Raw genomic sequence first — 13,480 nt, forward strand, 5'->3', positions numbered from 1 at the left:
GCTGGTAAGCACCTGCTTATTATTCCGTAACAGTGCCTCTCACCACCCCCACCCTCCGGCGCTGCAGTGCCTTCGCTGGCCTCTCCTGATTTCAGCAGAAGCTCTTCTTGCTTCTTTGCTGAGTTGGTCTGGTCTCCTATTTTTGGTGCTGCACCCTGAAACTAGCGACTGACCCTATTATGCTGACACGGTTGTTATTTTATACCCCTTTGGGAAATCCCCCACACTAATCAGCCGTGATGTTAGCTCAGGGTCCTTTTCCATTGAACCTTAACTCGGGGTTTTGACTGGACTTCTTGAGACACCATTTGATCAATAGCTTCTTTGTGACTGTTATGCAAACTCTTGGGGGAGATTTCAGTTCTTTATTTGCATTGCTTGAGGAATTTTTCCCTCACAGCTGTGTTCCAACCGGATGATTACCTCATCTTTAGAGAGATTAACCCTATTCAGACATGATGCTGAACATGCATACAAATACCTGTATGCACGTTCAGCATCATGTCTGAATAGGGTTGCACACATGGACATGCTTTTTGTGTAAACGACTGTACATGCTTTCATTTTAAAAGTTAACCCCCAACTCCTTCAGATGCAAAGTACAGTTAACAACTACTGTACATGCATTTAACATAATGCACTGGTTTGGAAGATGCTTGCCAGCACATGCAATAAGAGTGGGGTCACACCAAGAGTGTGACTACTGTGATGTCAGCAGAGGATGTATTGACATGCTGTCAGCGCCCCCCATAATCACATGAGGGGGCTGTTCATCTGAATGACCACGTACTCCCAATACCATCAAGTATTGGGGGTGCATGTAAGGGGCGACTCAGATTAATACCCCCTTCACATGATAGAGGGAGATGCTGGAGCACATTGGAGCATCCTCTACTGACATCACAGCAGATCTGTTCTCAGTGCAACCCCATCTTATCTGAGCCAGCTCAGTGTCTGAATAATTGCACGTGCTCAGATCTGCATGTGCATACACTGGTCACATCTTGTACATGTGTTGAACATAATGTCTGAATAGGGCTGTTTACAGCCTTCCATGAATGTATCAAATATTCTTTCTCCTTGCCACTGCTACCTAAAACACACATTGTCCATATAAATATCAAATCTAAATGAATTATCCCTCTATCTTGAGGGAAGGAAATCTCTGACACTTCCTATCCCATATCTCCACGCAATTCCATCTGTTTTATAAGAAATATCTATATTTCAGATTTAACTGAGACACAACCAAACTGAAAACGCCTCAATTTGTTGTGGTGCCCTAGAAAAGAAATCCCCAGCATTTTACTGGGATTTGGGAGAAGAAACCTCTGCTTCAAAGATTCAGGCCTCTATGAACCTGGGCATGTTCATTCACTCTTCAGTTTACCCTGTATGTCAATGTATATTTCATTATTGATTTTTGTATTGATATTATTAAGAATATTGAGCCAGTGTGGGGGTGGTGGATAAAGTATTGGCCAGGGAGACCCACTTAGTCATGAAGTGACTGTGGCCCTGTCTTCTTTCAGTCTAACCCATCTCATAGGATTGTGAGGATAAAGTGGGAATGATCTGGCTATGCTTCCCTGAGTTCTTTGGGGAGAAAGAATGGGATATAAGCAGTGTTGGCTCATTGCCTTTCACAGCTTCAGGTAAACACAATAGGCCATCCTTTCCCCCCTTGCTGGCCACCTCCCCTGGGTCAGAGCTGGTGCTGCCCCTCCCCCTCACTTGCTCTGCCCCCACCTCCCTCACTGGGTTCACCCTCCTGCCTCATCAACCTTGATGCCGCTTCTATTCTTTCTCAGTGGCCTTGCTTTCTGGGGGCACCACTGCTTCCCCGTTGCCGGCTGGCAAGTCTGTGTGCATCCAGTGGCAGCTTCAGCCTCTCCTCACAGGTACCTCTGCTGCTCAAGAACCATCTCTCTCTCTCTCTCTCTCTCTCTCCCTCTCTCCACTCCAGCAACAAACTTGTCTGCTTTGTCGCCTCCCAAAATGGAAGAGTTGCTTAAAAAAAAATAAAAAGGGGAGCCTGCAAACAAGCATGTCACTATAACAATAAGCCACAGATTTTTCAGTTTTTAAAAAACCAAAAAACAAAACAAACAAACAAAAACCTTACCGTCTGGTTGCTATTGGAAGCATCCTTGTTCTTTATACTTGCCTTCTGACATGCAGTGGGATGCAGTACAATAATGCTTCAATTCCAGGAGGAAGGTGCTAAATGATGCCATAAGAAAGAAATGCTTGTTCTTCACCTCCTGTATGTGAAGAGGTTCCTTTTGCCATGTGCCAAATGTCTTTCATAAAGGTGAACATCTGCAATGAATATTCCAAACACCTTTGATGAATGTGTCATTTAGAGCTTTGCCACACTACAGAGAAAGCTCTGAGGCCCTGTTTAATATAATGGCCTTTGCTTTATGGATGAAGAAGGCTGCCTACAGCATGCTGTCTTATTCATTTGGGGGCCAAAGCAATGCAGAAATTGCATTTTGTCAAGATGTTCATCATGCTCTATCTTTATTGCTTTCTTTTTAATGTGCATCTGGTTATGTCCCTCTCCAAATAAGCAGCACCAATTTAAAGGGGGTTATTAAATAAGTATGATTAATCATGTTTTTAAACCTGAACTTTCCTGGCACTCGGTGTACTCAGGACAGAGATCATAAAAACAAAACAGTAAAATACTAGAAAACCACATTTTAAAAATCCATTTTAAACCTCTTGTTTTGAAAACACAAAAAGGGAGAAGGAAAAAGATAAAGAGAACAAACAATAGATCCTCTAGAAGCACCTAGAAAACGAAAACAAAATAACTTTTTTTTTTTTTTTAATGGTGAAGGGGAAGAAACTATTATGGACTGAATTAGCAGTAGGCACTTTGCAGTACAAATCTTATCCCAAGAAGCTGCTTTGGCCCGCAAATCTCCTTCTAGCGATTGTGTCGGCTTTTATACATCCACTCTGTCTGATTAAACTTGACTTTCAACAGTGTGTGTATTTGTGCATGTCTTAATAGGTAAAACTATATGTTGGCAAAGTCAATATGGCTTCAGGTATTGCCTATGTTTTTAAACCACCGCATCTTTTAATCACTCCTCAAAAGTACATTGTGATAACTTGGCTAGATAGATCAGCTGCTGTATAAAGTAACAGCAAGAAACCTAAATTAGAGGTTGCTAGGTTACAAACCAGATAAGACTACGGCATGTTTCCGAATATATATAAACACTCTGCCTTAATTTCAACAGAAGGGTATCAAGCAGACTTCGTTGAAGATGGCACCAGCACGGAGTAGGGTAGCTTGTAAGATGGATTTGTCTCTCACTCTCGCTCTCTCTGCAGGGCCTTACTTCCAGCTATATTTCAAAGAGGCATTACTGCATTCAGATCCTATTACAACATATAATGTAGGAGAGAAATAATGTCTAATACCCAGCATGGGAGCTTTTTAATGGTAATACACTTTATCCCACACGCCACCCCCAAGACATGCTGTGCTGGCCCTGAGTATGAGCTCCTGGCAAATATATACAAATCTGTATATCCTGACAACATGAGGAAAACAGCTTCCCCCCCCACTTCTTTACAAAGCCTGTAGAACAGAGATGCCTTCATAAACCGAGATAATGTAGACATTAATCCACCAACTGAGGGAATGGGATTTGAACTGTGCAAATTTTAGTTCAAAGGAGAAAGCCTTCTTAGTCATGATGTCTTTGTTATCAATGTTTAGCTAATAAATAACTTAATAAAAACTACACGGCTCTGATTGCCTTACCAAATGGATTTGGATTCCTCTAACATTACATTTGGCAATGTGTAAGAGTGATCAGAAAAAATATACTCTGTATTTCATCCCTAGACCAAAAAGGATCAGATTGTTTAAAACAGGCACTATTACTCCACACATGCATTAGAGCAGGGTTTCCTGCTGGCATGAAGCTATTAGCCCCAGCTAATTATGCAGCAAAAAGTGGACTGGGGTGAGTGCAAGGGAGGGTGGCCCATGGCCTTCATAATAATAAATGGGACCCTGATGAAGATGCAGGATTTTGAGAACCCCTTTCTTCTTCTTAGTTTCTGCTTTTTTGCATCCCCTATGCATCTCTTAACCTATCCAAAACTATTAAGAAATCTGCTAAATTAACATAATTTTACTATTGATAAAGACATTGGTTTTTTTTGTGGTAGAGTTTGGAGGCTCGTTTTAGGGTGGAAATCTTGACCTTCAGCCTTTAAGCTGTATTGTTTAAATATGTGTTGGACTTATTGTTAGACCAGCTAATGGAAAGTTGGTCTATCAGCAGATATTAGCCGCAACAAGCCAAATGGAGATTCTATGATTAGAGACAGTGTTCCTCTGCTGAATGAAGGCATCAAAAGCAAGCTGTCATGTCCTGCCTGTGAACTTCTCAAGGCATATAGTTGGTCAAGTTAGAGACTGTACTAGACTAGATGGATGCTTGCTTTGATTCTGATCCACCTGACCAAGGCAATTCTTATGTTTTAATATCTGGCACAGATGTCCTAGTTAGACATTGGGGCTATTCTCACGACCAACAAAAATCGGGCTAGCAGAGGCTAGCCCGATTTTTGTTGGTTGTCAGAACCACCGGGCTCGCAGCCAAGCCCAGTTGTTCTGGAGTGGCTAACCTGCTTGAGAACCCCTGGCAAAAGCGCTCCTGCAAACCTGCTTTTTGTGATCGTGAGTAGCCATGGCGCGCCTTCATGCCATGCCTACTCATGAGTAGACCCCCGGCCGGCAGGCTTAAAAGCAGCCTCCCAGCTCGGGGGTCTCCCCAGTATGCCCTGCACGCTCGCGCAGGGCATACTGGGGATTGCGGGGGCCACGCAGCCCCCATTCCCCCCACCCCCCAGCTCTGTCTCAGAGCCGGCCATCGTGTGGGCAGCCGATCCAGCCGCCCAGGGCTCCCTGCCCGCTCGTGAGCGGGGAGAGTGGGCTTAGCCCGCTCTTCCCACTCACCAGACAAAACCGGGTCTCACTGATCGTGAGACCTGGTCCATTATGTTGCATAAATATACAGATATCTTTACACACATACATGTTTTTGTATGAATGATTATACCTGTATTCATGTTAAAAGTGAACCTGGGTTCAGGTTGCCTGAAATGCAGGATACAGATATGATGAATATACAAATACAACAAATATTTATCTACCACTTTTCAACAACAGTTCCCAAAGTGGTTTACATAGATATAAATAATTTTTTAAAAATAGCTCCCTGTCCTCAAAGGGCTCACACACTCAAAAAAGAAACACATGATAGACACCAGCAACAGCTATTGGAGGGGTACTGTACTGGGGGTGGATAGGGCTAGTTGCTCTCTGCCTGCTAAATAAAGAGGATCACCTCTTTAAAAAGATACCTCTTTGCTCAGTTAATGGGAACTGTACTGCTGTACCTGCAATCAAAATAACACGAATAACTGTGCCTGTGTACAGATCTGTACTTGTTTACACAAGTTATGTTCACAAGCACTGAACATAATTTGGGAACAGAGCTAGAGTAGCACTGAATATTTAACAACCCTAGAAGTGCACTTGGAACTAAAGATAAAAATCCAGACTATTCACTTACATTAAATCTGCATCAAGCTACCAGGATAACTGTACAAGGCTTGAAGTAGTATAGTCTTCTTTAGACTGGATATCTGCTTCTTCCTCTAATGGCTCAGAATTCTGAAACCTCAAATATCAGACATAACATTGTTTAACAAGTTGTTCTGGTAAGAACTAATCTGCCTATTTTCCTTTAAGTATAATCTAAATTGATAATTACTATCCTCTCAAGTTAGCTGACTTCAGACTTCAACATTCACACATCTGCCATATTGAATCAGGGTGGAGGACATAATCACAAACTGCACCATGAGGTGTCCGTATGTGTGCCTACAGATGTTCCAAATTTGGTTCAACTAACTTAGGCAGTTTACAAGTTAGACCACTTGCGCCATCTTGAATGAAGTGGATGACATAATCACAAATTATGCCATAGAGGTGTTCTTAAGTGTCCCTACAACTGTACATACATAATTTGGTTCATATTAGTTGGGGATGTACATGGAACCGGCTGGCCCAGTTTGTTCGAGACCATACTCGAACCCAACTGGGGCAGTTTGGTCTGGCACCCCGTCGAATCCCACCGGTTTGGTTCGGGGGAGGGTCTCATGAATGTTTTACAGTGTTAAAAAATACTTTTTAAAACCTTACTCCCTTCTGGGGAGTTGCTTGAGGTAGGGTGGGAGGGTCGCGTGGAGGTCCCCCCTCCCCCCGGCTTTACCTATGCTCCCCAGCTGCTTTTTGGCCAGTTTTCGGCCTTCTCCCAGCTGCCCGGCTGCCATGTTGTAGGCCGTGCTCCTGCGCAATTGGCCTCCAAAATGGCTGCCAGGAGAAGGCAGAAAACTGGCTGAACAGCCAGCCGAACCAGCCAGAGGGGGGCATAAGTATAGCTGGCAGGGGGAGCGGGAACCCCCCACCGAACTAACCCCCGCAAACCAAACCCCTTGCCGAGCCAACCCCCACCCACCGAACCAAACCTCCTACCTCTTCCAGCAACTCTTGAGAAGGCAGTAAGGTAAACAATTTTTTTTGAAAAATTGAAAAATGTTCACAAGCCCCCCCCCCCAACATTCGGGGGTTGTTCAGTCCAGGGTCAGACCGAACGGGGTGGTTTGGTTTGACCCTGGACCGTCTAACCGATCCAGTTCAACTTCGAACTGGCTTGACGTCGAGCCGGTTTGCACATCCCTAATATTAGTCTAGGCATTGTGAAGTAGATGGTGGGGACAGACACACAGGCCAGATTCAGTCATAACATGAAACTGCAGTTAAAAGGGGAAGATGTTGGAACTCCAGTATGTCTGAATTTGTGAAACTCTGGTTTTGCGGCAAAAGCAACCTGCAGTTTGCCTCACCAAACTCCAATTCGTACCTTCAGTTTGCACAAAGGTTCAATGCCAAGACCTCCGGTTTGGCCGCTAGAGTGTTATGTCCAAACCCAGACACCACCATAACCGTAGTTTCATGCCAGTTTTCAAACTGCAATCATAGAGACAGTGGCAAAGATGCGCCCGGATGGCACCTGCTCCATGCCTGGAGCGCTTCTCACTGGCAGCCTCTGTGAGCACCAGCCCCATCCCTCCTGTCTCTGATCCAGCGATGCAGTTGCCCAGCAACAGGGATGCCACCATGTTCCATCCCAGGCTTGTCAGCCTGTCAAGCGTCATAGTCACACGGGGATTCCCTCTTCCCACTCTCCCCTTGCTCCCCTCTTCTGGCAAGCAGGAGGCAAATGGGACTGGATGACAGGATGGGCACTAAGTGCTTTGCTGCCTGAGAAAGACGCAACAGTGATGTATGTTCACAAACACACTCCAGGTGGCAACATAAGCAGGACACCCTATCACAGTGCCAGGAGTGAAAAATCTGGCAGGGGTGTGTGAGCCTGGGGTTGGATTTAAAAGGCAACCCTAAGCAGGGATTCTCTAGCAGCCACGTTCTATTTTTCTCTCTCAGAAAAGTTGGGGAAGGCGGGGACAGCCCCTTCCCCTGCTCCTTAAGCTTGCTCATGAGCAGAGCCATTCACCAGGGTCAGCAGTGCTCCAGTCAGAGTGCTCAGAGATGGCAGTGGAACAGAAGGAGCATGCCGACCCAGGCTCAAGGGAGTGCCAGGCCACGGGGACACCCCCTTACAACTCTTGAGAAGGACCATCAGAGGGGAGCAGAGAGAATTGGCAAACAAAATCTCTGATGATGCCTGATGGCAAAACATCCCCTTGTCCCATGGATTGCTCTCTCATGAGAATGCAAGACCATTGGGGCGCTAGTGTTGCTTTATATAGGAAAGTCATGGGGATAGGTATCCCAGCGACTGCTCTTCCTATCTTGGTGACTGCCACCAAGTAGCTGTCAAGGCATGCCCACTGCCAGCCCATCTGCCCATGTGGGCATGTGAACCCTTGCTTGTGCTCTCTTGTACCCCACTCTCCTGGGGTAACTGGAAATCGGGGCTCCCCTCTCTGCACCAGCAGATCTGCATACAGTGCAACGTCAGACCAAGCCCAGGAATTTTAAATGGATTTTAAAGATCTATCCATGCACCCAGTGTTCCCCCTAGTGGCGCACGTGGGCCATGCGTCACTAACACACGGAGTGTCAAAATCTCCTTTGTGTGCATGTAAGGCTTCACAGGGAAGGAGGTGGGGTTGCAGCATTTCTGTTCTATTTTTTTTTTACCATGGAGAGTTGGGTGCTGTTTTTGGTGGGTTAGCTCAACTCATGAGCATACAGTCCGTTGGGAGACCTAGGGGTCACAGCTGCATGGTCCACTGTACACTGGCCTTCTCAAGAGAGGGCAAACCCATCAGTAGCAAGCTGCCAGTGGAGCTGGAGTGTAGTTTGATCTGCATGGACTGCTTTGACAAGGCACAACAGCATCCCAGGTCACCGTGGGACAGGATCCCTCCCCCCCCAGCCTCCTTTGCCCTCCCTCATATACATATCCCCTCCTGGGAAGTCTCCATGTTCCCTTCCCTTTCTAGAGTACTAGGAAAACAGCATTCCTACCAGCCCCCCCCCTTCTGCTTGTGTGGGACTATTCGGGTGCAGGGCTCTTGGGGTTGGTGGTGGTGCCGTTGCTGTAAGAAGAAGTGCTAGCATGGCATGCTATTTAAAGGGATTTAAATGCCCCTTCCCTGCCGAGGGTGGGTGGTTCATGCCAAAAATGCACGATCACGCTTGGTATGCTCCCTTTGAGATTGTGGCCAATTATGGCTGTTGTGCTGATGCTTTGTCCAGAGTCTGGCCGTAGAGCTTGCTGGGATCGGCCTTGGTGGCCAAGCAGCAGGGAAGGGCTCCCTTCTCCTGGAACTGGGTGGGCTACAGTTTGACTAATGTCTGTGGTACAATTTACAGTTTAAAATTGAAACTGCAGGTTCGCCAGTCTCCAGTTTCATGTTATGTCTGAATGTGGCCACACGTGAGGAGAGAGAGAAAGAGGGAGGGAGAGAATGCCGGATGATCTCATAAGCTTACTTTCCTCAAGGAAAGTAGGCTAAAAAAACCCCTTATGGTAATATTTTCATTTTCATTTTCTTGAAAGCAGACTCTCAGTTCTATCTCAACTCTTAGTCTTCTCAAAGACATTTCACTACTAAGAATGCACTAAAGCAGCTTTCACGTTTGTTGTGAAATATCCAGTGCTTCCATACTGAGATGCCCACTGGAAGCTAAAGAAAGATCCTCTGTAATGTAAATCCTCCCTTTGCTGGTTCTTGGTTACAGCTGTGACAGGCAAAAGAGGTGTTTTGAATGCATTATTTCCCCTCTAAACACACACACACACACACACACACACACACACACACACACACACACACACACACACACACCCCTACACTTCCCCTTCAGATAAATCCTTTGCATAGCTTGAATATCCAGTTGTAGGATTAAGTCCAGACTCAGCCTTTTTGTCAATAGCTGTGTGAACAGATGCTCAGTTGGTTCTTTGTGTGATTGATGATGAATTAATCTCACTACCTGTCAGCTGTTAACTGACGATTATAAACAGTCTTCTCACACCACACCACCAGACATCACGGCTGTCTCTGATATGATTGCCATTTCAAGCTTTGTGCTGGCATTCTTTCCAGTGGGTGGAAAAATAGGAAATTCAGCACTAATGTTTCTCTCCTTCAATAGGTGAAGGAACCTCCACACTGTTGGATTGAAAGTGGCTCCCTATAGCCATTTGATTGTGTGACCGCATCCTAAAATTGAGCCTCTTAGGGGCCAAACTCTATGTTATGTGAATAACCTGTTTGGCTTTGATATACTTAGTTTTTCTTTATTCAGTGGTAGCTCTGTGTGTCTGTTTTTGTGGAGGGGGGATGGTATTACCATCATTCATGACCATGGTGAGCAAAGAATTGAAACTTCAACATGTAGGGGTCAGAAAAATGAATTTAAAAATTAAATTAAGCACAACAGGGCCAAGCACATTATTAACATAACATGGCCCTTATTCTCAAAGGTGCAGGGTGTTTTGGATACAATATACTGACATTTATCCTAAACTCTTCAGTTCAAAGAGTTCCGCAGATGTGTGTTAAACTCCTCCTCTGTTTCTTCATATACAAAGCATTGGAAGCCCCCAGTTGATCATCCAGAACAGGAAGGGTTTATCATTGCCTCCCCCCATGCAGTATGAGATTATGCCTTTCAGCATCTTCCTATATCACTGCAGCCCGATATAGTACTAGCAGGGATTCGAACCGGCAACCTTCTGCTTGTCAGTCAAGCATTTCCCTGCTGCACCACTTAAGATGGCGATTGGTCTTGTGGTGGCAAGCACAAATTGTCCCCTTAGCTAAGCAGGGTCCACCCTGGTTGCATATGAATGGGAGACTAGAAGTGTGAGCACTGTAAGATATTCCCCTCAGGGGATGGAGCCGCTCTGGGAAGAGCAGAAGGTTTCAAGTACTCTCCCTGGCTTCTCCAGAGAGAGATTCCTGCCTGCAACCTTGGAGAAGCCGCTGCCAGTCTGTGAAGACAATACTGAGCTAGATAGACTAATGGTCTGACTCAGTATATGGCAACTTCCTATGTTCCTATGTCCTATAAAAGAGGAGAAGAAGGTGGGAGAAGAGAGAGGGAAGTAGAGAGAGAAAGGGAAGAATAAAGAGAAGCTTTTCGCTCAGTAGGAATACAATAACGGAGAGTTGCACTCCATCCAACCAGGAAATCTGCCAAGGAGACATACTATGTAGGACCCGCAGGCAGATGTGCTGAGACACTGCCTGAAACCTGGACCAGAGGAAGGGTGCGACTTTGCAACATCCCTGCCAAAAGAGTCTAGAGAAGCACTTACCTGGGTTTTCCTCAGAGAACAAGGTCTGGATTCTGTGAACAAAACAGAGAGGACTTAAAGAGTGTGAAATGAAGGAAATTACTCATGAGTTGTGAAACCCTTGATTAAACAATAGCTTCAAGTTATTCATATTTGAGCCTGATAGTGATCTTTTGCTATGTACCAACGAACTGCTCCTAACCTAACTGATGTGGTCCTCCCACCTCGGGAGAAAGATGATGTCACATATATCCCTCCCATATTTAAATATACTTATCTGTAAATTGAGCATGTTGCTTCTTATTCTGTTGCCATTAACAGAGTGGTCAATTGGTCTTCCTTTTCTTTGCTCCTACAGTTTTACAGTCCTACAGTTTCTCGGCTTCTTACCTTGCCTTAAATTGGCAAAACTCTTTCTATGCCTGTAGTTGCCCTTGTATGATTTTATATGCCTTTCTATGCCTTTCTAATGCCTTTTATATAACTTTTAATGCATTTTTGCTTTTCTATTTTATGCCTTATGACCTTTTCTGATTTTTAATGCTTTTTACAACCCTATTGTAAACATTTGTATCCACTTTTTACCATTATTAACTACCATTTAGCATTACTAACTACTGTTCACTACAGCCTTTGGATCTTGGCCATTACGGGCCACTTAGTTTCCAGTCTTGCTTTTTGTTCTAGATAGACGTATTTTTTCTCTAAATTTTACTTCTACTTCTGATTGTTGTAGACTTCTATAGTTATTATAATTCCATACCATGGAATTCCATGCTTGTATTGTGTCACCTCTAGGTTTCTAGTATGTCAATTATTATATTGTTATTGCTCTTATGATAATCTGAAACTGAATTAAAGGTGATTGATTGATTGATTGATTGATTGATTGATTGATTTGCATTGTGGGTACTTGACAAATTGTTTACTTTCCCCAATCATCAACTACAGTTATACTCCTCTTCCCCCACTATCCTGAGCAGGGGTGGAGCCACCATTGTGCACATGAGTCCAAAGAACCCGGGCCACCACTCCCCTGGAGCTGCTCCTGGCATCCTAGCCATGCCCCCTGCATCTGACATCAGATGCAGGGCCATGGCCATATGCAGAAAAAGAGCAGTGCAGCCCCATTCATAAGGTGCTTCAGCCAGCACTGGGTTCCCAGCCTGGCTGGCTATTCGTCTCTCTGCCTTTCCAGGCCAGGAAAGGCTCTCCCAACCATGCTGTGAACCTGGCAATGGCTGAAGCACCTTGCGGATGGGGCTACACAGCTCTGTTTAAGGATCTGGCCATCCCCTGCATATGATGTCAGACTCAGGGTGCGTGGCTAGGGCGCCTGGGGCCACCGTGGCGGGTTCTGCCTGGGTCGCTGGGCAGCTTCCTACATAACTGCTCTTGAGCTTTGTGCTATTCTTTAGTTACAGAATTTTATGAGCCAATACCCCTGCTAACTTGGCAAAGAGGCACATGGTGATTCTCTTTATTTAGCAGAGGGAGAGTAACTGGCCCTATCCACCCCCAACACAGTACCTCCAGTGACTGTTGCTGGTGTCTATCTTATGTTTCTTTTTAGATTGTGAGCCCTTTGGGGACAGGGAGCCATCTTATTTATTTATTATTTCTCTGTGTAAACCACCCTGAGCCCTTTTTCGAAGGGTGATATAGAAAGCGAATAAATAATAAATACATTAATAAATATTGTCATATCAACTTGACTATTGTTATGCTGATGTGACATGGGCAATGGCAGTCTTCCCTACAGGACTGATTATGCATAGCCATCAAAGTGAATATTTGTGCTATAGATACATAAGGAGGACATTCATACAATCAAAAACTGTGTTCTTCCTGGGTTGTGGAGCTGTGTATGCTCCCAATTTTCGATTGTGTGAAAGCAAGGTAAGAGCAAAAGCTGGGTAGAAGTGCTTGTATGGAAGCAAGGTAGGAGGAAAAGCTACCCAGATTTTCCTCCTACTTTGCTTCCACACAATCACTTCTACCCAGCAGAGGCGTAACTAGGGAAAACGGCGCCCGGGGCAAGCACTGAAATGGCGCCCCCCCACCGCGCCCCCCCAACGTACGACATTATACTTAGGTTTTTCCTCACAAGTGCCCGCCGCCGCCGCCAAGCCAGGCCACTGACTGGCCGCCAGGTGCCAGCAAAGCAATGGGGGGGGGGGAGGTGGCACGGAAGGGACCGCTCGTGGGGAAGGGGGCACCGACGCGCTCCCTTGACTGCTGCAGCGCTGCTGCACTGAGCAGGAAACATTTGTATTAACAAAAAAATAAAAATTTAAAAAAAATTGGTCATGGCGGCGCCCCCCATGTGACCAGAAAAGATGGCGCCCGGGGCATGTGCCCCCCTGCCCCCCTATAGTTACGCCTCTGCTACCCAGGTTTTCCTCCTACATTTGTACACTGCCTAGAGATGCATATATCAGGTGGTATAGAAATATGTTATATAAACAAACAAATAGCTTGCCTCCACAGAACTGAAAATTGGGAGCACATATTGCTCCTGAACCTGGGTAAAACAGTTTTTGATTGTGTGAATGACCTCAGTTTTTGATTGTGTGAATGACCTCAGTATCTAGTAACCT

General features: G+C 45.3%; 1 protein-coding gene across 7 annotated transcripts in view; it reads left to right on the forward strand.

The window, feature by feature from the left end:
• The window catches only part of NAV3 (neuron navigator 3), an 840,967-nt gene that overhangs the window by 22,390 nt on the left and 805,097 nt on the right, over positions 1 to 13,480 (forward strand). The window lies entirely within an intron of this gene.

The sequence above is a fragment of the Hemicordylus capensis genome, chromosome 5 (genome assembly GCF_027244095.1).
Source record: "Hemicordylus capensis ecotype Gifberg chromosome 5, rHemCap1.1.pri, whole genome shotgun sequence".
In the NCBI taxonomy this organism is placed as follows: Eukaryota; Metazoa; Chordata; class Lepidosauria; order Squamata; family Cordylidae; genus Hemicordylus; species Hemicordylus capensis.